The sequence below is a fragment of the Mus musculus genome, chromosome 3, assembly GCF_000001635.26.
Source record: "Mus musculus strain C57BL/6J chromosome 3, GRCm38.p6 C57BL/6J".
In the NCBI taxonomy this organism is placed as follows: Eukaryota; Metazoa; Chordata; class Mammalia; order Rodentia; family Muridae; genus Mus; species Mus musculus.
The window spans coordinates 78,386,896-78,411,191 of NC_000069.6; the positions used below are offsets into that span (position 1 = coordinate 78,386,896).

The 24,296-nt window shown below is 38.7% G+C and overlaps 1 long non-coding RNA gene across 1 annotated transcript; it reads right to left on the bottom strand.

The window, feature by feature from the left end:
- Positions 1-19,261: 19,261 nt before the first annotated feature.
- Positions 19,262-23,872, bottom strand: Gm36288. The gene is made up of 2 exons (XR_375736.1): positions 23,628-23,872; positions 19,262-19,532 (listed from the first exon to the last, which is right to left on the bottom strand). It is a non-coding gene; the product is annotated as a predicted gene, 36288 (long non-coding RNA).
- Between the last annotated feature and the right edge of the window lie 424 nt (positions 23,873-24,296).

The window sequence follows — 24,296 nt, forward strand, 5'->3', positions numbered from 1 at the left end:
ATATGCTATAATCCTAAAATGTAAGTTCTAAAGTCAATGAAGGAATAAAGTGGCCAGCAAATAGGCAAAGAGAGCAAACTTCTTTCTTCTGCATTATTTATATAGGCAGCCAGCAAGAAAGTGTGGCTCAAATTAAAAGTGGATCTTCTCACCTCAACAATTCTGAAATAAAGGTGTATCTTATCAACTGAAAATGTTCAGATTAAATGTGAGCCACTTCAAATGTTTTAATTACAAAAAATCCCTCAAAGGTATATCTAGCTGCTTAGACTATAAATCCAGATGTTGTCAAGTTGACAACCCAGACTAGCCATCACATCATACCTCCTTATGTCATGATTAATGTTCAAATGAAAACAATAACTAGCTTATAAGTTGGTCTTAGTGTTTGCTGCGGTAACCACATTCTGTTCAGGAAGTCTTTGTTTCTTTCAGTTAGTTCAAGGCTATCCCTCACTATCTTTTCTATCAGATCCAAGGTAGCTGGCCTAATGTTGAGGTTCTTAATCCACTTGGAGTTGAATTTGTACAGGATGATGAGTATGGATCTATTTGCGGTCCTCTACGTGCAGGTATCCACTTTGACCACCATCATTTGTTGGCTATGTTGAAGTTTTCCCCAGTGTATAACTCTAGCTTCTTTCTCAAAAGTCAATTGTCCATCGATGTATGCATTTATGTCTGGCTGTTCAATTTGATTGCATTGATCAATCTGTTTTAAATTTTTTATGTTTAAAAACTGTGTTTATCTTTTAAGGCCTGTCATATCATATGATGAAATGTGTTACTTTCTTCTTCTATATGTTGAGTCATTAGTTACGCAAAACAGAGTATGGCCAAATTAATCAGGATACAGCAAATGGTGGAGATGGGCATATATTATTAAGTTGTTTGCTGCTTTGATATGTTTGCAGTCCTCAAGTTGCAAAACAATATAAAACTCTTTTTCTTCTAAAAATTAATTGTTTGATAATTGGCAATAAGGAAAATTTGGTAATGGTATCAATATCAAGAAAAAGAAACTCCTCCTGCTTATGGTTTGGGGAAAATGTAAATTAGTACAGGCACTACAGACAATGTTCAAAACACTAAAGATACAACTACCATAGGATTCAAGTATTACTCAGAAAAGATACCACAGTACCATTCACAGTAGTTAAAGTATTGAATCACCATTATACAGGCCTGTAAACAGGAAAGTGGATAAAGACAATTTTAAATACAAATACAAGAGTCATATCAAAGGATGCAATTCATCCTTTGCAGCAAAATGTATGGAAATAGTAGAATAAATCAGACACAGCAAGGCAAGTATTGCATGCTCTTGATAAATAGAAGCTAAAAATGCCATATTGGAGGTGGAATTGATACTTAATAAAGATTTATAAGTGTTGGGGGAGGAAGGTAGATATGATTGATACATGCTATAGGCTTGTATGGAAGTCTTAAAGAGAACCTATATTATTAACACATAATAAGTATGCATTAATAAAAATTGGTATTATTTTAGATTATTTATTATACATTCTCACAATTGCCTTCATAAAACAAGATTCTTTATGTCTCATAAACATTAAAAAAATTACACCTGAATTCCTAGGCCCTTCATTATTCAATCAGATTCTTACCCAATAATGTAGAAGGGAATACTAAGATAGAAGTGAAATTACTGATCAGCTTCCTATAGAAACATATGCATTTGGACCGTGTGTAAGAAGCCAGTGTAACCCATGAGCCCTTAACAGCATTTCTATCAAATCTTAAGAGGCAAACCAGGGGATGAGCAGAACAAGAGTGTCTGAGAGCCTTCAGTCTGTGAAAGATGTAACCCAGTCTTGGTAGCTTGGATGAAGATCCGTAAGCCCCTCAGAAATCCTATAAGTTAAGAATGGCGCCCTGGCTGGCAGCTGGCAAAGAGAGGGGACTTCAGTCCCAGAGTTTCAGGAACAGAAATTTGCCATTAACCTGGAGTAATTTGGAATTGGATTCATCCCTACAGCTTTCAGGCCCAAACCTTGACTTAAGCTTTATGACACCCTGCTGAGGAGCAGCTGAGCCATGCTGTGCCAGACATGACCCAGGGAAACAGATACAGCAAATAAGTGGTGTATTAAGCTGCTAAATTTGTGAAAAATCTGTTACAGAAATGACTAAAATATAGTACAGCTGATACTCAATTGAATTCAGTTTTTGTGACCAGTTAAATTTTTCTGGTCCAGTGGAGATAGAGTTTCAATGCTAAAAGTCCTGATTTCAATACACAATTTATTTAAACTTTATTGTGTGACATTCATAAAATCCTGAAACTGCTGTATCATATCTACCTCCATAACACAAGGAAAAGGTCATCTGTCCTTTTGTCACTGTCTGTGGAACTTTTGGACTCACAATGTTCTATCACTTGGAAATGTCCTCAACTCATAAGCTATAAGTAACAATTAATTGCATCCACTACAGGTAGAATATGCTAAATAATAGGCTATCCAGTACATTTGACATATTTCTGGTCTAACTAAAATAATTGAACTTGAATACAATGAGAATGTAAAGAATACAATGTAACAGGGGCAGAAATTGATAGTGAGAGTGAAAACTTGTCCTAAAACAAAACTTTCAATGCACCTAAAACACTGAGTACTTTTTTTCTTTCTTGTGTTGGCAACAGTGGTAAAATATTTCTCACGAACACATTGGCACAGAAGCATTACAGCTTGGCAAGTACAGGTGTGATGCTTTCTAAACATATGAGGTAGTTCAGTTATTCTAAATTCATTCATGGATTTTTTAAAATTTATTTCTTTTAATTAGGTATTTTCTTCATTTACATTTCAAATGCTATCCCAAAAGTCCCCCAGACCCTCCCCCCCCACACTCCCCTACCCACCCACTCCCACTTCTTGGCCCTGGCGTTCCCCGTACTGAGGCATATAAAGTTTGTAAGACCAAGGGGCCTCTCTTCCCAATGATGGCCGACTAGTCCATCTTCTGATACATATTCAGCTAGAGACACGAGCTCCAGGGGTACTGGTTAGTTTATATTTTTGTTCAACCTATAGGGTTGCAGACCGCTTTAGCTCCTTGGGTACTTTCTCTAGCTCCTCCATTGGAGGCCCTGTGTTCCATCCAATAGCTGACTGGGAGCATCCACTTCTGTGTTTGCCAGACCCTGGCATAGCCTCACAAGATACAGCTATATCAGGGTTCTTTCAGCAAAATCTTGCTGGTGTATGCAATGGTGTCAGCGTTTGGAGGCTGATTATGGGATGGATCCCCGGGTATTGCAGTCTCTAGATGGTCCATCCTTTCATCTCAGCTCCCAACTTTGTCTCTGTAACTCCTTCCATGGGTGTTTTGCTCCCAATTCTAAGAAAGGGCAAAGTGTCCACACTTTGGTCTTCGTTCTTCTTGAGTTTCATGTGTTTTGCATTTGTGGGATGTGGAACAGTTGGAGTGTGGATGGGGAGGGGGCGGGGAATGGAATATGGAGTGCAAAAAATGAATTACAAATAAAATTAAATTTAAAAAAAAAAAAGAGTCCATGCAGGAATGCTGCTTAATGATTGGTCCCTTTGGCTTTCTCAAGCTGCTTTCTTATACAACACAGAACCTCTAGTCTAGGGGTGGCACTTCCCACAGTGGGCAGTTCTTCCTCTCATTAATCATTAATTATCACAGGCTTGCCTACAGGCCAATCGGATGGAGACATATTCTCAGTGGAGGTTCATTATTCCCTGATAACTCTATCTAGTGGTAAGTTGGGGGAAGTACTCTACCCAGCACACATATCATTTTTGGACTGTTACAAACATATAAGATGCATTTCTTTCATGTGCAGAAGCCAAATAGAAATTTATCAAAACAGTAGTTTCTAAGGAGCTTCAGAGGAGCTTCCAGCTAATGTTCAGAGCATCGTTATAAGATGTGTTTATCTAATTTAAATGTGATAAGAATATTTTGAGGAAATGACAAGAAGGAAAAGATGAGAACAGATAATGGCAAGTTAAATCATTGTAGTACCTGATGTCTGCAGAGTGCTTAAAGTAAGGACATTTGGTGAACACATTGGATCATAAAGTTACCCTGTCAATTCTTGCCCTTTATCTAGCAAATAAAAAGGCAGAAACAGTAGGATAATGGGTAAGAGCATGAACTGCTAGGGGCTGGAATGATGTCTCATCAGTTAAGGCTCAGGACTTCCCTGGTAAATGACTTATGTTCTACTCCCAGGACCCAAATCACATGGTTTAAGGCCTGTAACTGAAGCTCTGAGGTTCTGATACCATTTTCTGAACTTCAAGAGCACCTACATTCATGAATTATAAACCTACTGACAAGCATGCACACCAAATTTACATTAATAATATGCATATATCATTTTAAAAACATCTGGAATTAAACAGATACTTCACCATTCTTATAATCTATATAATAACAATCAAATTATTCAATCCTTCCATGCCTCAGTTTTTTTGTCTCATTAAATCAGATTTAACATCTTTCCTTTAGGAACATTAAGAAGATTGGTGTAGTGTGTAAAGCTCACTATACTTTGTACACAATGCTTATGAAGTGGTATTTGCCCAAACTGTCGATCATTCCTATTATGTCATACTATTCTGACAGAAGGCAACTCTCTAAAATCTTGAGTCACCTCTACTGTTATTTAAGTTAAATTGTTTAGCTAGCAGAACCTCCTTTTTTTTACATAAAAAATATGATAACCCCCAAAGACACCTTTACAATTTAAACAAAATAATATTCACAACAGTTCAGTGATTACATCTTTCCTTCTGCTTCGGCCTTCTTTTATCAGGGCCAATTGCCACTGTGATGGTGATGGTTGTTCAAGTGTTTTTCCTCCTGATTCTTATACTTTGACAGTAGCAATCTTAGAATGCAATTTCTAGCCATGATTGACATGACACTTTGGGTCTGGTGAACTACCTTGGGGTAATTCACACACTTGGGAGGTATTTTGACATTGGCTTAGCACTTTGTCCACTTATCCAGCATACTGTGCATTGATAGGCAGGGAAGACATTCATGTGAGTGAGATACACAATCTTAATGCTGACTGTTGAGGTCTGCCCAGCTAACATAGCTGTAGCCATTTTGTTCCATTTCGGCCAACTATTTTATATTGTTGCTGTAATATGCCTGCCAGTCATTGTCACAGAAAAATAATTTGACTCAAACCAGGGTCATGCTGACCACAGACCTTGCTATGTACTGTACGTTATGAGGTTTGTTAATCTTAAGAAATTTCACAACTATAAATTTCACCTAGGACCCATCAAATTAAAGGTCAATGTGAACCGTTATGTCTAAAATTGCTTGAGTCAGGACCACCCACTGGGCAGCACTTCCAGCATCTGTGTATGAGCTCATTGTGGTTTTGCAGTTTTGGTCTTTATAAGCTGACACAGAAGAATGTTCAGGGTTGTAGCCACAGCCTACGAATTCTGAGCTACGTTCCTGATCAATCACTCTCAGGGTGTGTGTTCAACAAACCATCCATGTCTGACTGAAATCAGTGTTTCTGTGGTTTGCCGGGCCACTCCTGGACCCCAACACTTACACCTTAAGTCCAGTGATATTCACCTCCCATTCACACATACACAGCAAGCTTATTTGGCTTTTAGTTGAATGTTCTTTGCCTTCTTAGGCCTTCCCCTCTGTTCTGCATTTCTTTTCTATTCAAGTGTCCACGTAGCTGTACATGGAGTTAACCCCAGTGTCAGTCTAAATTCTTACAGCACTTTCTTCAATATATTAATTGAATGAGTGAACTTTATCCAGCCTTAATAAAAGTAGTTTTAACTACATCTCCTTTCTCTCAATGTGACCACTGTCCTATAGTAAATGCCATTTTTTTCTAAATGTTCATCTTAACATCTTCCAATTTGGGTTTATTACTCCAATTTTCAGAGGCTGAGACCTATTGTTCATATAATTATCATGAATAAGCTTGGAATTTAATCTTTAGCAAGTGCTCAATACCTTTAGTACAAAGCCTACATATTCTTCAGTAAACTGTAACTTAATGGCCTACCCTTCAGCTTCCTCTCCATCTCTTATGAATATATAAATACATACTTTTTCTAGCATTCTGAACCACCTGCTTATATCAAAAATAATTGCAAAAGCATAACAAGAAAACAATCTCTATCTATCTATCTATCTATCTATCTATCTATCTATCTATCTATCTATCATCTATCTATCTCTTCTGTCCATTGTGCCTAGAAGCAGTGCTGGAGCACAAGAGTTTACTGTGTAAGTAATTAAATAAATGAGTTGTTTTAAGTATTATTTACTTAGTTGATATACAAAGTTTTTTGTAACATTTGCAATAAAATATTTACAATAAAAAAGACATTGCTCCTACAGAGTTCTGTTTGATAATTAGTTATAAATATGCATAAATATTTATCATTAAAAATGAAAGCAATAAGTTACAAATGAAGCACAGATATAAAGGATCAAATTATAGGCAGGAAAAGATTTCTTACTCTTTTCTTAAAATATTTAGAAGAATAAGATGTTCAGAAAAATGTGAGAATGTGTTGAGCCTGATAGGAGTCACAGGCATTGGTAATTCCCTTCAAAATGGATTTTCTGATGTTTCTCTACTGCCCTTCTTTTCTAAACAGCAGATATTCTGAAGGCAATTTACAACTTATGGAATTTTTGAATTCCCACATTTAAAAGATAAGGCAGGCCGATGAGTGCAAATTGTGGGTTCCACTAGATGCTGTGCTGAGGTATGAGAGCACTTTCTGGTTGGCATTAAAACAGCTTTATGTCTAATTCTGACCAATGTGGTTTCACAGAAGGAACCATGAAACAGCAAAATAAAAGTGAACAATTTCACAATAACAATAGGCTAGCATTTCTATACTAAACATTTGGTACTTTAAAATCATCATTTTTCTTCCCTCTGACAGATGGGGGTCATTTCAATTTGCCTTCCATCAAATATTCTGTGGGACCTTTGTTCAGTTAAATTAGGACATTAAACAGCTCTCCCCTGGGTAGGATTTTTTTTTTTTTAAAGTTTCTCCTGCATTTTATTCCAAATGCATTGTTATTTAAAACAGCATCCCAGTTTGTCTTAGGAGTGAAAGGTCTAAAAGGTTGTTCCAGGAAGCAGAAAGTTTGTGTTGTTCTTGCTCTGGTTTCCCCACTCCCATCAATAGCTGCATGATTTCATGTTACATTCTAAACAACACTTCTATCTCTCTGGCTGAAACAGAATCCCATTTCAGGATGTCAGTTACATGTCTTTGATGAACCTGTAGTGATTAAAATTTAATGTGTAGTCTGTCATTTTATTCATGTCTTCTTTCTCTTTAATCAGTCTGATATATTTTGATGACTTGGTGAATAAGAAGCAGCGTTATTAATATTGCCTAGCTCATCAAGCATTCTATGTGGAAAATGAATTGTAACTTGCAAGAATAAGACATCTAAAAGGGACCAATGGGTAGAAACGGTAAGAGAAAGGGTTTTTTCAAAAAAATATTTTTATTAGGTATTTTCCTCATTTACATTTCCAATGCTATCCCAAAAGTCCCCCATACCCTTCCCCCCACTCCCCTACCCACCCACTTCCACTTTTTGGCCCTGGCGTTCCCCTGTACTAGGGCATATAAAGTTTGCAAGTCTATGTTCTACTACTCTGACAAAGTCGAGACTGATGTCACTAGAAAATTCAAAAGAAAGCATGATAACTAACAATAATTAATTAACACATGCAAGAAACTGTCCAAACCAATTAATTTGATAATCATACTTAGCCCACTCATTAATTGAAAAATGGATACCATCATATAGATAAGCAACCATGACTTAGAGATTGTTGAGTGACTTTTACCCCAAGGATCCCTTGTGCACCTCACTCATATCTGTTTATCCGTGGTCAGAGACAAGTCTCCTCAGACTTCAGAAAACCAATTTAGAGTTTGTATGATACTTTTCCCTTATCTCTGTTGCCTTGTTATCATTGACTTTAAGCCAAACTGTAGAAGGCTGTTAGGTGAAAGAAGATGATTTTCAACAGACAGTGTACTACCTACAAGCCAAAGCTACCAGAACAAAGGGTATTGTACACTATCACATTCACTATTGTGTGGCTCTAACTGCAAATGCTATCCATCTGAAAATGAGACGATTGCTGCCCTATTCTTCTATTGAACTGCAAGGAAAACCTGTATGTCATGTTGTTCTTCAAATATGAGCAGTAGGTCCAGGGAAAGAATAAACAGCAGAGCTAAAAGAGGCCTCACCAACCTATCAGATCCACATCTTGTTGGAAGAAAGTGAGCCTCTTTGAGCCTTCTGTGAGATTGGAAAGGCATCTGCTGTCAGCACTTGCTTTTGCAGTTTCGATTCCCTGCAAAGTATTTCATACAGACAGGTGAGTTACAAAACAGGAAGAAACCAAACCAGTTTCTGAAGATTGTACTGGATGACAGATTTGGGGCCTGTAAATACTGTTCAGGACTTCAGGTTCAGGAGAGAAGCTGCACTAAAAGTCAGTGCTGAAAAGAGTTGTCCAAACTCGGTAGATATAAAGTTTAACTTTGTCCTAATATTAAAAGAAAGCTCTTCATTCAATTAAACTAAGGACATAATTGATAGCTGAAAGCCAAATAACTAAGTTATTTACGAAATAAAGATATCTCCTTTTTTGGCAGTTTCTTGTCTGGAATATGTGCCCCAACAAATATAAAACTGACAGTTCTGTAAATTGGGTTGTCATTCATGAATTCCAAGATTTCTTTTCTTTTTTTTTTAATTTTATTTTATTTTAATTCTTTTTTTTACATACCATATTCCATTCCCCGCCCCCTCCCACCCATCCTCCAGCTGCTCCACATCCCACAACTCCTCCCCACCGCACCCTGTCTCCATGGTGATGCCCTCATGCCCCATCCCACCTGACCTCTAAACTCCCTGGGGCCTCCAGTCTCTTGAAAGTTAGGTGCATCATCACAGAATGAACACAGACCTTGAAGTCTTCTACTGTATGTGTGTTGGGGGCTTCATATCAGCTGGTGTATGCTTTCTGTTTGGTGATCCAGTGTTTGAAAGTTCTCAGGGGTCCAGATTAATTAAGACTGCTGGTCCTCCTACATGATCATCCTCAGCTTCTTTCAGCCTTCCCTAATTCAACAAGAAGGGTCAGCTGTTCTTTCCATTGGTTGGGTGTAAATAACTGCATCTGATTCTTTCAGCTGCTTGTTGGGTCTTTTGGAGGGCAGTCAGGATAGATCCCTTTTTGTGAGCTCTCCATAGCCTCAGGCTTTAGAACCTCCCCTTGAGCTGGATCCCACTTTGGGCCTGTCACTGGATCTTCTTTTCCTCAGGTTTCTCTCCACTTCCATCCCTGTAAATCTTTCAGACAGAAACAATTATGGGTCAGAGGTGTGACTATTGGATGGCAACCCCATCCCTCACTTGATGTTCTGTCTTCCTGCTGGAGGTGGGCTTCATAAGTTCCCTCTCCCCACTGTGGGGCATTTTATTTAAGGTTCTTCAATTTAAGTCCTGAGAGTCTCTCACTTCTCAACTCTCTGGTGCATTCTGGAGGGTCCCATCAACCTCCTGTTTCCTGAGGTTGCCTGTTTCCATTCTTTCTGCTGGCCCTCAGGGCTTCTGTCCTTTTCCCTCACCCAATACCAGATCAGGTTCTCCTCTCCTCCTCACTCCCCCTGCCCCATCAACCATCAACTTTCCCTCCCAAGTCCCTCTCTCCCTCCCTACTTGTGATTGCTTTTTTTCTCTTGCTAAAGTGGGACTAAGGTGTCCTCACTTGAACACTTTAGCTTCTTGAGATTTTTTTGAGTTCTGTGGACTATATCATGGGTATTCTGTAATTTTTTTTGGCTAATATCCACATATTAGTGAGTACATACTGTGCATGTCCTTTTGAATCATCTGAGTTACCTCACTCAGAATGATAGTTTCCTTTTTTTGTGTGTGTGTGTTTCTGACTTTTCTATATAAAAAAAAATCATGAGTGTGAACTTATGTTTGGGCCTTTAATTTGATTCCATTTATTAATGTGTCTTTTTTGATGCATGTGATTTTTATTTTTTTATTTTATTTTATTTTATTTGGATATTTGTATACTTCTCTCTCTCTCACTCTCTCTCGCTCTCACTCTCTCGCTCTGTGTGTGTGTGTGTGTGTGTGTGTGTGTGTGTGTAGTTCCAGCCATTTGCCTGTAAAACTTGGGATGTCCTTGTTCTTTCTTTCTTTCTTTCTTTCTTTCTTTCTTTCTTTCTTTCTTTCTTTCTTTCTTTCTTTCTTTTTCTTTCCTTCCTCCCTCCCTCCCTCCCTCCCTCCCTCCCTCCCTCTCTCTCTCTCTCTCTCTCTCTTTCTTTCTTTCTTTCTTTCTTTCTTTCTTTCTTTCTTTCTTTTTTGGCTTTTTGAGACAGGGTTTCTTTGTATAGCCCTGGCTGTCCTGGAACTCACCTTGTAGACCAGGCTGGCCTCCAACTCAGAAATCAGCCTGCCTCTGCCTCACACTATGCCCGGCAGGATGTCCTTATTCTTAATAGCTCAGTAGTACTCCATTGTGTAAATGAACAATTTTCTGTATCCATTCTTCTGTCATGGGACATCTAGGTTGTTTCTAGCTTCTGGCTATCACAAATAAGGCTGCTAGGGACATAGTGAAACGTGTGCCTCTGTGGCATGGTGGGGCATCTTTTGGGAATATTCCCAAGAGTGGTAGAGCTGGGTCTTCAGGTAGATCTATTTCCAATTGTCTGAGGAACCTCCAGATTGATTTAAAGAGTGGTTGTTTCAGATTGCAGTCCCACCAGCAGTGGAGGAGTGTTCCTCTTCACATCCTCTCCAACATTTGTTGTCACCTGAGGTTTTGATCTTAGCCATTTTGATTGATATAAGGTGGAATCTCAAGGTTGTTTAGATTTGCATTTCTACAATCACTACTTTGAATATTTCTTTAGGTGCTTCTCAGCCATTTGAGATTCCTCAGTTGTAAATTCTCAGTTTAGTTCTATACTCCATTTTTTGATTGGGTTGCTTGGTTTTTTGGTGATTAACTTCTTGAGTTTTTTATATAATTTGGATATGCCCATTTGTCTTATTGACTATGTCCTTTGCCTTACAGAATCTTTCCAATTTCATGAGGTCTCATTTATCAATTCTGGTCTTAGAGCATGAGCTATTGGAGTTCTGTTTAGGAAAATTTCCCCTGTGCCAATGAGTTCAAGGCTCTTTCCAAGTTTCTCTTCTATTAGATTCAGTGTATCTGGTTTTATGTTGAGGTCTTTGAACCACTTGGACTTGAGCTTTGTACAAGGTGACAAATATGGGCCTATTTTCATTTTTCTACATACACACATCCAGTTAGACCACCACCATTTTTTGAAGATGCTTTCTTTTTTCCATTGTATATTTTTTGTGGTTTTTATAAAAAAATCAAGCAATGTTAAGTGTGTGGTTTTATTTCTGGGTCTTCAGTTCTATCCCATTGATCAAAATGTCTGTCTCTGTACCAATACCATGCAGTTTTCATCACTATTGCTCTGTAGTAAAGTTTGAAGTCAGGGATGGTGATTCCCCCAACCGTTCTTTTATTGTTAAGAATTGTTTTTGTTTTTGTTTTTGTTTTTGTTTTTTATTCTGGATTTTTCTGCCTTTCCAGATGAATTTGAGAACTGCTCTTTCCATGTCTTTGAGGAATTGTGTTGGGATTTCAATGTGAGATCGCTCCACTTTCTTTACCATGGCACTTAGTGCTATGAACTTCCCCCTTAGCACTGCTTTCATTTTGTCCCATAAGTTTGGATATGATGTGTCAACATTCTCATTAAATTCTACGAAGTCTTTAATTTCTTTCTTTACTTCTTCCTTGACCAAGTTATCACTGAATAAAGAGTTGTTCCGTTTCCATGTGTATGTGGGCTTTCTGTAGTTTTTACTGTTATTGAAGAGCAGCCTTAGGCTATGGTGATCTGATAGGATACATGGTATTATATCAATCTTCTTGTATCTGTTGAGTGTTGTTTTCTGACCATTTATATGTTTGATTTTGGAGAAGGTACCTGAGATGCTGAGCAGAAGGTGTAATATTTTGTTTTAGGGTGAAATGTTCTATAGTTATCTGTCAAACTCATTTGGTTCATAACCTCTCTTAGTTTCACTGTGTCTCAGTTTAGTTTCTGTTTCAATGACCTGTCCATTGGTAAGAGTGGGGTGTTGAAATCTCCCACTATTATTGTGTTCATGTGTCTTGAGTTTTAGTAAAGTTTCTTTTATGAATTTGGGTGCTTTTACATTTGGGGTATAAATGTTCAATATTGAGACTTTCTCTTGGTGGACTTTTTCCTTGATGAATATGAAGTGTTCTTCTTCATCACATTTGATTACTTTTGCTTGAAAGTCTATTTTATTGGATATTAGGATGGCAACTCCTGCTTTTTTCCTGGGACCATTTGCTTGGAAGACCTTTTTCCATCCTTTTACTCCAAGATCGTGCCTAGATACTGCCTGTCATTGTTGTTGAGGTGTGTTTCTTGTATGCAGCAAAATGCTGGATCTTGTTTGTGTATCCATTCTGTTAGCTTATATCTTTTTATAGGTGAGTTGAGTCCATTAATATTGAGAGATATTAAAGAGAGATGACAGGTGCTTCCTGATATGTTTGTTTTTGGAGTTGGTTTTTTTGTGATTGTGGCTGTCTGATTTTGACTTAGTTGTGAGGTGCTTAATATCTTGTCCTTTCTTTGGTGCAGGTATCTTCCTTGTGGTGGAGTTTCCCTTCCAGTATCCTCTGTAGGGCTGGGTTGGTAGATAGATACTGTGTGATTTTGGTTTTCTCCTGGAATATTCGTTTTCTCCATCTGTGTTGACTGAGCGTTTGCTAGGTATAGTAGCCTGGGCTGGTATTTGTGTTCTCTTAGAGTCTGCATGACCTCTTACCAGGCTCTTCTGGCTTTCATAATCTCTATTGAGAAGTCTGATATAATCCTGAGAGGTCTACTACGTTGGTATGTTTCTTGGCCTTTTTCCCTTACAGCTTTTAATATTCTTTTTTTGCTCTGTGCATTTAGTGTTTTCATAATTATGTGACGAGAAGATTTTCTTTTCTGGTCCCATTTATTTGGTGTTCTATATACTTCTTGTACCTTTATGTCCATCTCTTTCTTTAGGTTGGGGAAGTTTTCTTCTATGATCTTGGTGAAGACATTTTCAGGTCCTTTGAGCTGGGAATCTTCATTCTCTTCTATTCCAATTATTTTTAGAGTTGGTCTTTTCATTGTGCCCCGAATTTCCTGGATGTTTTAGGTTAGAAGCTTTTTGTTTTTTGTTTGGTTGGTTGGTTTTGGTTTTCTTTTTTTTGTTTGTTTGTTTGTTTTAATTTTTTGACAGTTGTGTCAATCTCTTCTACTGTATCTTCTACATCTGAAATTCTCTCTTCTGTCTCTTATATTCTGTTGGTAATACTTACATCTGTAATTCTTCACCTCCTTCCAAGATTTTTCATTCACAGTTTGCCTCCATTTGTGTTTTTATTTTTTTTATTTTTAAGCTATATTTTATTAGATATTTTCTTCATTTACAATTCAAATGCTGTCCTGAAAGTCCCTTATACACTTCCCTTGCCCTGCTCCCCAACCCACCTACTCCTGCTTCCTGGCCCTGGCATTCCCCGATTTTGGGGCATATAATCTTTGCAAGACCAATGGCCTCTCCTCCCAATGATGGCCAATTAGGCCATCTTCTGCTACATATGCAGATAGAGACATGAACTCAGGAGTTCCTGGTTAGTTCATATTGCTGTTCCTCCTATAGCGTTCCTGAACAGAACAGCAATGGTTTGTGCTGTAAGATAGAGAAACTTTTTTAGAGAATTTATGGGACCTCATAAAATTGTAAAGCTTCTGTAAGGCAAAAGACATTGTCGATAAGACAAAAGGCTACCAACAGAATGGGAAAGGATTTTTACCAATCCTAAATCTGATATGGGACTAATTTCAATATATAGAAAGGACTCAAAAAGATAGACTCCAGAAAATCAAATAACCCCATTGAAAAATGGGGCACAGAGCTAAACAAACAATTTTCAACTGAGGAATACCAAGTGGCTAAAAAGCACCTGAAAAAATGTTCAACATCCTTAATCATCAGGGAAATCAAACAAAACAACCCTGAGATTCCACCTCACAACTGTCAGAATAGCTAAGATAAAAAATTCAGGTGACATGAAAAAATGTTCAACATCCTTAATCATCAGGGAAATGCAAATCAAAACAACCCTGAGATTCCACCTCACACCAGTCAGAATGGCTAAGATGAAAAATTCAGGTGACAGCAGATGCTGGCGTGGATGTGGAGAAAGAGGAACACTCCTCCATTGTTGGTGGGATTGCAGGCTTGTACAACCACTCTGGAAATCAGTCTGGCGGTTCCTCAGAAAATTGGACATAGTACTACCAGAGGATCCAGCAATACCTCTCCTCGGCATTTATCCAGAAGATGCCCCAACTGGTAAGAAGGACACATGCTCCACTATGTTCATAGCAGCCTTATTTATAATAGCCAGAAGCTGGAAAGAACCCAGATGCCCCTCAACAGAGGAATGGATACAGAAAATGTGGTACATCTACACAATGGAGTACTACTCAGCTATTAAAAAGAATGAATTTATGAAATTCCTAGCCAAATGGATGGACCTGGAGGGCATCATCCTGAGTGAGGTAACACATTCACAAAGGAACTCACACAATATGTACTCACTGATAAGTGGATATTAGCCCCAAACCTAGGATTCCCAAGATATAAGGTACAATTTGCTAAACACATGAAACTCAAGAAGAATGAAGACTGAAGTGTGGACACTACGCCCCTCCTTAGAATTGGGAACAAAACACCCATGGAAGGAGTTACAGAGACAGTTTGGAGCTGAGATGAAAGGATGGACTATGTAGAGACTGCCATATCCAGGGATGCACCCCATAATCAGCATCCAAACGCTGACACCATTGCATACACTAGCAAGATTTTATTGAAAGGACCCAGATGTAGCTGTCTCTTGTGAGACTATGCCGGGGCCTAGCAAACACAGAAGTGGATGCTCACAGTCAGCTAATGGATGGATCACAGGGCCCCCAAGGAAGGAGCTAGAGAAAGTAGCCAAGGAGCTAAAGGGATCTGCAACCCTATAGGTGGAACAACATTATGAACTAACCAGTACCTCGGAGCTCTTGACTCGAGCTGCATATGTATCAAAAGATGGCCTAATCGGCCATCACTGGAAAGAGAGGCCCATTGGACACGTAAACTTTGTATGCCCCAGTACAGGGGAACACCAGGGCCAAAAAGAGGGAGTGGGTGTGTAGGGGAGTGGGGGTGGGTGGGTATGGGGGACTTTTGGTATAGCATTGGAAATGTAAATGAGCTAAATACCTAATAAAAAATGGAAAAAAAAATTCAGGTGACAGAAGATACTGGATGTGGAGAAAGAAGAACACTTCTCCATTGCTGATGGGATTGTAAGTTTGTACAACCACTCTGGAAATCATTTTTGTTTTCTTTATTATTTCTACTTCCACTTTTAGGTCTTGGTTCACTTTATTCAATTCCTTCACCTGTTTCCCTGTGTTTTCCTGTATTTTTTTCTGTGAGTTATTGATATCCTCCTTAATATTCAGGGCTTGCTTTGGTGGGAGAACTGGGTTCTGATGATGCTCACGTACTTTGACTTCTGTTGCTTATGGCCTTTTGCCATCTGGATATCCCTGGTGTTTGTTGATCTGGGTGACTCTATGGAGTCTGCCTCTTTTGTTGCTGGGTTGCTTCAGGTTTCCTGGTAGGCTTACAACCCTGGCTGTATAAGACCACCTCTAAGGCCTTCCAACTGGGGGCTCTTCACAGGGGCAGAGAAGCTGTTGTGCATCTGTTACCCTGGCTGCAGTAGATCTCCTGGGGAGGCCTTCAGACTGTTGGGTCTTCTGTGGAGCAGTCAAGCTGTTGTCCAACTGTGCTGAACACAGCCGATTATCAACTTCTCTGCAAACAGTGGATCCTCAACTGCTCTAAGTGCAGAGGATCCTCAATTTCTCAACTGGTCTGAGTGCAGAGGGTCCTTTAGGATGGATTGTGATATGGAGTCTTCATGGGAACAGACCAACTAGGGGTCCATCACAGCAGCAAAGACCAGGCAAAAAGGGTGGGTGGGATGGAAAGAAGGGGAGTGGTATTCGGGAGGGCGGGGGTTTGGCGGGTGATGGGTCCTGAGTCCACCAGGCTCCCAGCAGCAGCTCTGGAACTCAGGGTAGGGTGGGGAGGTTTCTTACCAACTTCTCTGAATGCAAAGTGTCCTCTAGGATGTATCAGAATATGGAGTCTTCAGGGGAGCAGACCAACTAGGGGGTATGCCCCAGCAGCAAGGACCAGGCAGAGGGGCATAAGATTTCTTAAGTTTGGAGCTGTGACAAAAGGATGGACCATTTGGAGACTGCCATATCCGGGGGTCCATCCCATAATCAGCTTCCAAACGCTGACACCATTGCATACACTAGCAAGATTTTATCGAAAGGACCCAAATAGAGCTGTCTCTTGTGAGACTATGCCGGGGCCTATCAAACACAGAAGTGGATGCTCACAGTCAGCTATTGGATGGATCACAGGGCCCCCAATGGAGGAGCTAGAGAAAGTACCCAAGGAGCTAAAGGGATCTGCAATCCAATAGGTAGAACAATATGAACTAACCAGTACCCCCGGAGCTCGTGTCTCTAGCTGCATATGAATCAGAAGATGGCTTAGTCGGCCATCAGTGGAAAGAGAGGCCCATTGGTCTTGCAAACTTTATATGCCTCAGTACAGGGAAACAACAGGGCCAAGAAGTGGGAGTGGGTGGATGCGGGAGTGGGTGGGGGACTTTTGGGATAGCATTGGAAATGTAAATGAAATAAATACCCAATTAAAAAAAAAAAGAAATCTTTACCAATGTCCTACAGCATTTACTATGTATTTTTATACACTGAGGTATTGAAGATCATAATTACCTCCAAAATTATAAGTAGGTGTAAGGCTAACCAACTGAAGAAAAGGCTTTTCAGGTCACTTTTGTCTTTGCCTCATACTCATTGTCCCTTGTGAAACATATCATCGTTCACCTACATTAGCTCTGGCAGAGCTGCAGTGTCACTAAGTTTAATATCTCTGTGTTAAAAGATTCCTTCTACAAAGTTTATCACTCTGTAAATATTTACACATTCAACCGCTCGGGGTTCCCAGGTAATAGATTTGATTAAATCACTGAACAAGTAAATTACTGTACTTGGGCCTTCTCAGTAATTTTGATAGTAGTAATTAAAATGACTTTCCTAAGTAATACTCTATAAAGACTTTATATAGTTTCAAGTTAAAATAGTTTTAATAATGTAATTATTGACTACATAGAAACAAAATTTTAAAACTGTTTTCAAAAGGACCAGTACTAAAGTAAATCAATTATATACATTATCTTAGGGAGTCATATACTGAATAAATTTAATTTAGTTTTGTTTTTAAATCAAAAATATTTTAGCAAATTAAAACCACTTGTGAAAGATAACCAAAGTGAAATATATAGCTTCCTCAATTATGATATATGCAATTGTCTTCTTCTTGTTGTTGTTGTGGATGTTATTTCTTTGATAAAACTTATACCAAATATGCAGTTTTATCTTAGATCACTTCAAATTCACTAAGTATGCAAGCTTACTGAAATCATAAGGCTGTAACAGATATCTGTAAGCTGCTTTAGTATTCTAAATCTCTGATGAGTAACTCTAACTTCTTATGTGTGGCTTGAAACATTCATCTTTCTAGTGCAGACATAGAAGACTTGAATGACTAGGGTGTAAAAAATCTACAGATTACAAAGTCTCAAGTACTTCTTTGCTGACATGACTGAATCTCTGCTTCAGTGACTTTCTTAGACAACAGGAGTACAGCAATTCTGAAACTCCCACACAAGCTTCACTTTCTATTGTTTGAGGCTCCTGCAGTCTGCAAACACTAAATGGAAAAATTCTATGAGCAAAAACATCCTACCTTTTAAATAGTCTTTCTATTCATTACTATAATAACCTTCTATTAAAATATTATTTATTACCAGAAGCTCCTATTGTTCCTAATTGGTAAGTTAAACCCAATTTGTGATAAGTGTGCCTGCATACATGCCATTTCACCTAATATCGTTCGTTTTGTAATTTTCCAAATTTACAATGGTGCAAAGAAATATCTGATAAAGATCATGAATTTCACAAATTGACTTAGAAACATTCCTCAGGATAGTGAAATTCAGTACAGTGCCATCTCACACTGCATGGCAGCAGGAGTGAACTATGGCTTCTAATCAGCACCATAAACAGAGACATGAAAGTAGTCGTTCAGAGAGTACCTGTGACAAAGTTGTTTGTAATAAGCGCAGGTGGGGCATGTTAACTTTTAATTTAGGATATTTTGCATTGATAATCTGCTTATTGAGAGGGAATATGTCATAACCTAAAGAACATCTGCAAAGAAATTGACAGTGTCTGTGGGTTTGTACATCTCCTTTTCATGTGGTGAAGTAAGCTGGAGTAGTCTGGAGCTATACTATCAAAGCTTTTACAAGAGGCTCCTTTCCAAGGCATTCAAACTTGCTACAACCACCCACTTTGATCGATTGGGTTCACTGATGCCACTTTATGGCCGTTGTGGTTGCTTTTTGATGTCCCTGCTTCTGCATTGTTGATATCAGAATTAAGATCAGTCTTTCTGGTGCTTTTGGTAAACCCCATCTTACTAATGCTCCCATATGGCGACAACCATCAAAGAAATTTGCCATGCTTCTGAAACATACAAAATTGAAATAATCAGCAATTGTCACTTCAAGCTTTCTCTGTGAAATTTAGCCACTTCTTTCTATAACAGACACAGGTTTGGTTTATGTGGTGTCACATTCCACTCCGAATGCTCATTGCTCCAGTAGGAGGAATGCAAATCATGCAGATGAGCTACATGCCTGCAGAGGAATGAGAGAGAAATGGAGTTAACTGGTGTTGGTCCCAGCAGGGCTCTGTGGAGAGAAGTTGGCAGTAAAGCGACAGTCACAGCTAATCTTTGTTCTTGAAAATCTAGTAGGACAGTTCTCCAGCTGTAGTCTTTGGGAAATGGATCCTGTTCATCTCTGAACCTAATGAGAGACACCTTCGCTCCACAAAAAGCCACACACCAATCACTTCCCACGTTTGTTTTCACATAGGCACCCTTTAATTGATGATCTGCCAACAGCATCTAGCCCCCTGTGACAAGATCTGTGAGTGTTATAAGAGCAGTCACAGATTTGTTTACTTTTCTAGGAGGACCAGCTTCAACCGCTGATAACGTGTTTTCTTTTGAAAATGAGAAGACAAGCTGCTGGAATCATCCCAGAATCCTCAGCAACTGACAGCTCCCACTTGTCCTGTGCAGACTGGCTGCCTCTCTGGATCCCCTTCATGCACATCTTAGGCAAGGAACTAAAACATTGCAAAAAAAAAGAAAGAGGTTCCAGTAAATGGTCAGATGAAAAGGGTTTCTTAAAATAAAAACTCTTACCTACTAAAGTATATTCAAGGTGTTTGTCCAGCCTAATTGACACATGACTACAACGTTTTAGAGTCTTTAGATGTACCATGCAAAATGTGATCTTTTGATCTAAGTAAACCTTGTCTCATGATTCTCACAAAGTAACAACATATCCACCACCTTACACAGTTGTATTTGTGTGTGTAACACTTTAACTTCTGCTCACTCAGTAAATTTCAAATATATTGAACATCATTAACTATTCTTACAATGCTCTACATGAGATCTAGGGGCTCTAAATTATACCAAGGGGATTCTTGTTTTGTTCCTATTTTGACAGCCTATAGATGGCAACTAAGACATTGAATCATGTTATATAGGCAATCTACCACTGAGCAACCCAGCACTTTGTTTTCCTAGCTGAAAGCTATAACATCCGTTATCTTCACCCTCTCCCAGTCTATGGCAGTGCCATTCTATTCTCTGATGTCTATGTTTAATTTATTTGGGACTCTACACATTAGTGATATCTTTGGATATTTCTAATATTTCTAAGAGTGGCATAATTTTATTCAGAAGAAGGTAAGATGATCTAGATTGAACTTGTCAATGGAGAAAAGTGATTTTTTATCATCTATACCATGCTCAAATAGAATTGAATTTATTTGAAACTTTGAGGTTTGTGAATATGAGTATCAATACCTCTCCTAAGGATGTGACATTTTTGCCTATTGTTTCTTCCAATAAACTTTCTGCACTTTCTCTGTTATTTTAGTATTTTAGAATGCAAGTGTTGCTTTTTTTAAATCACTCCCATGAGTATTCCTATTGTTTTTTCATTTTACATTTTCACCCATTTAAATGTTTCAAATCCTGGTTACAATCATTTCCTTTGTCTGACTGAGTCCATGTTGGGAACTCAATTGCATTTTTTTTATTCAAAAAATTTCAACCATAGAATTCCTGGTTTTTAAAAAATTATTTCTATCACTTTCTTGAAATTTTCCATGCATTTCTTCATTTCATTTAATTGTGCAGGTATGGTTTCATTATCTTGAGATTCTTTCATTACTTTGCGGTCCTTTTCAGGTAACTTATATATTTGCATTTCTTTAAGGCCATTTGCAAAAACATCACTGTGTTCCTATGGTGGATTGTGATTTCTTATTTCTTTCTAGTGGCACTGATTTGGTTTCTACACTTCTGACCCTTTCAGAATCATTCTGATGCTAAAGTACTTTCATATGTAGTCTATAAATGTAACAGAGACAATAAAGCATCACCCATTCCAATGTAGATATGGCTGTTCAGTCTTCATGAAAATCTGCCAGTTGAGAGCTTAGCCACCAAAACCTGTGCGTTCACAGTATCTAGTGATGCAGGTAGTTGCAGAAGTGGCTGTTAGACTGCTGGTGCCTTTCTTATTTTCCTTCAGTGACAGATGATTGAGCTGAGTAGATTCTATTTTGTGCCAGATCAGGCACCATCATGCATGTAGTCAATGGCACCGGGACTCGGGAATCTAGAAGAGCTCATAGCAGTAGTGAAGGTACAAGAATGCACAACAGCCTCCCAGGCTCAAGGGCATGAGAATGTTATTGTAGCATTTGAGGCCTGCAGTATGGATGCACTTGTTATGTTGCTGGCACCAACAACCAAGACATGAATATATACAGATGGCTCATGTTACCTGTATCTGGGACTCTAGGATGTGCCAGGATCAATCAGGCCCTGGTGAAGTGACATGAGGCAGGTACAGGAGCTTTAGAAATACAGGGTCAACAGACATCTGAGCACACAAGCCAGGGTGTAGCCATAAATGGTACATTCCTGCTGGGTCTCTGTCCCCAGAGAGTAGAGCAAAGAAATGGAAACACCACTTAGGACCCAGTGATGCCAGCTCAGACCTAGGAAGTAGGGCACAGCATAGCGATAGCTTATAGATGGTAAGTCTCAGTGTTATCCTCATCTCTAGGGTGAGGTGCAACAGACATTTAGTCTACTGAGAGAAAGATTCAGCACAGCAGTCGCTGCATCCCTGGGGAGTGGGTATAGCAGCAGGTTCTCTGAAAGGCAAGAGCTGTAGCTGGATCCATCACTTGGGCTCAAGACTTATAATGATTATGAGAGGCCTTACTGAGAAAGGCTGCTAAGTGCTTTCAGGTGGGACAGAATTACTGTAGTCCCTTTTGTCCTTTTTCCCACAATGACAGAAGAAACTACCTTCTTGCCTCTTGTACCAAGTAGCTCTGACATGGGGCTTGTGGTAACAGTTGCCTCCTCCTTTCTGCACCCTTCCCTCACCCATGCTTCCTGCAGCTCCCTGCTGCAGTCTGGTTGTGTTTGTGGCTGTGCAGTGTTTATCTTTGGCTCTCTGTGTCTTTTTAGAGGGCCCTGTAGTTTTGCTGGTGTCACTCACCTTGAGGAAATATTATACTGGCAAACAAACACATAGAAAGGGAAATTTTATGAGGCTTTCTCATGACCAATCTAAAAGTGACACAAAAGTAGATAAATAAAAATGCAAATATTCCCTTGAAGAATACCATTCAATCATGTTTTTTAAAGTGCCCACAAGAAAGGAAAAAAAAAAGACAAAAGAAAAAGAAAGAAGACAATATTTTCAGACCAATCTTGCGTCCTATTAACAGAATACGAGAACCTTGGGGACATTTTATTCTTCACAGCCACTATGAATTGCCTGTGTCTACTGCTTAAAAAGAAACAATGTGAAAGCACCACAGTGTCCCCCCTGCTGTCCTGTGTGAGACTGAAGGGTATTTGTAGTCACTGTGCATTCTCTCTATTGAGATGAAATTCATCTCTGTGCAACCATGGTGAGACCTCACCGACCTTCAAGAGCACATATAGAAAAAGGTCAGATGTCAAGCTATCTTTGTCCTGAGACATAACTTATTCATCACTTCTGACTACAGACACTGTGGGTCAGCCCTTCTCAGGCTAGCAGGACTGTCTCTCAGCTGCTCATTTGACAACTGTAACATCTTTTATACAGTCTTAGTGAGGCCCAAATGAATATACAAGGAGGTCCTGGAGGGCATAAGGACTCCTAAAGTGACATGGTGAAATCTTAGGAAATGCACCACTTCCAAGGAGTATTCGGCCCCAGCAGCCTCGAAAACAGTTCAAAAGTAGGGAGACATAAGTGACCTATTTTTTAGTAAATCAACTTGAAAGAATTTTAGGCACTATATGTACATTTCTGTTCTTTTCTTTTTCTTAAAAAAAAAGTTCTGGCACAATTTCCACAAGTAACCAAGGCTAGATTAAAATTCCCCATCATCTTCAGTGCTCAGGTAAGAGAAATATACCAACAGGCCTAGTTTCCCAATTATTATGCTTCCCACTGTCTAACTGTTGAGCCCAGCTGCTCCAGCTCCTAACCCTGCCTCATGCTGCTTACTCGAACTGATCAAATTTGAAGTAAGCTGCTGAACTTTTCATGGTTGTATTTTCCCTTTTGACGTGTTCGATATTTTAATCAAATGCCCGAGTATGTCTTTTTCAGTCTTGAGGTTGTGTATAAACCAGGGAATGAGACAAAATCTAAATTTCATTGTGATATTTCAGAATATCAATATACAGATGAAATACATAAGAACCTAGATTGAATAATTCATAAGTTGGTGCTTCTTAACTACAAAATATGTAATCAAATATTCTAGTAAGATCATAGGATGAGATATAAATTGTTCTTCTTTTAAGCATAACTTTTTGGTAAATATCATAGAGATGAATTTTTTTTCAGGAAGAATGGATGCATACAGAATATGAAATTGCCAAGTTTATAACTCAAAGTATTTTTAGTTTGCAGTTTTTACATAGATAATCTATTGCTTACCAAGGAACTGTTAAGGTATATACAAGCACTTGGGGTCTAAATGAGCAAATTTGAGGTGATAGAAGGTGAGAAATACAAGTTGCAATTCAGAAAAAAACATATTTTAAAAATCTTATCTACAACTATTTTCCAAGAGATTTAAATCTACAATTTTATATTTTCTCAAGTACGGACAAATAGCTACCTGTGAGATAAAGCCCCTCTGATTCCGGTCCTGTTCTCCACTCAACTGTGCCCAGGACTGCTGGGCCACAGTGCCATCCTCTTGCCAGGTTTTCATACAAGAGGAACAGAGGTAAGAATGTACGCTGAATGAAGAAAATAGAGAAATGTTGTACACATGAACTGCAAGATATAAAAGAAGATTATAGATTCTATTTCTACATGGCATTAATGTTTTCTAAACCCTGTGTAACTAAAATAGAAACTAAGGAATTTGTGCTTTCTATACTGCCAGGAAAATAATTATATATGAGGATATTTAAAATGAATGTGTTGGGGAATTCTTTTCCATCTCAGCATATACGGGACTGAGCCATCCAGGAAGGCTACCAGGAAGAGGTGGGCATGGTTTCTCCTGGTGGAATGCATCTAACAGTATAGACCTGCAGACAGAGGATCAGCAAGTTGAGTAACCGACCTTGTCTAAGTCAATTAAACACTAAAAGGAGAACATATTGGAGAAATCAATAGATCTTAAAACAGTATATAAGGATATAATTCATAGGAATTGTTTGTACTGGGATAAAACTTATTCAAACTGCTGCTACTGTAAAAAATAAATAAATAAACTTCCTACCTTAGTTTCTTTTCCTGTTGCTGTCATTAAAAAAAAAAAAAGTTATTTAAGTCA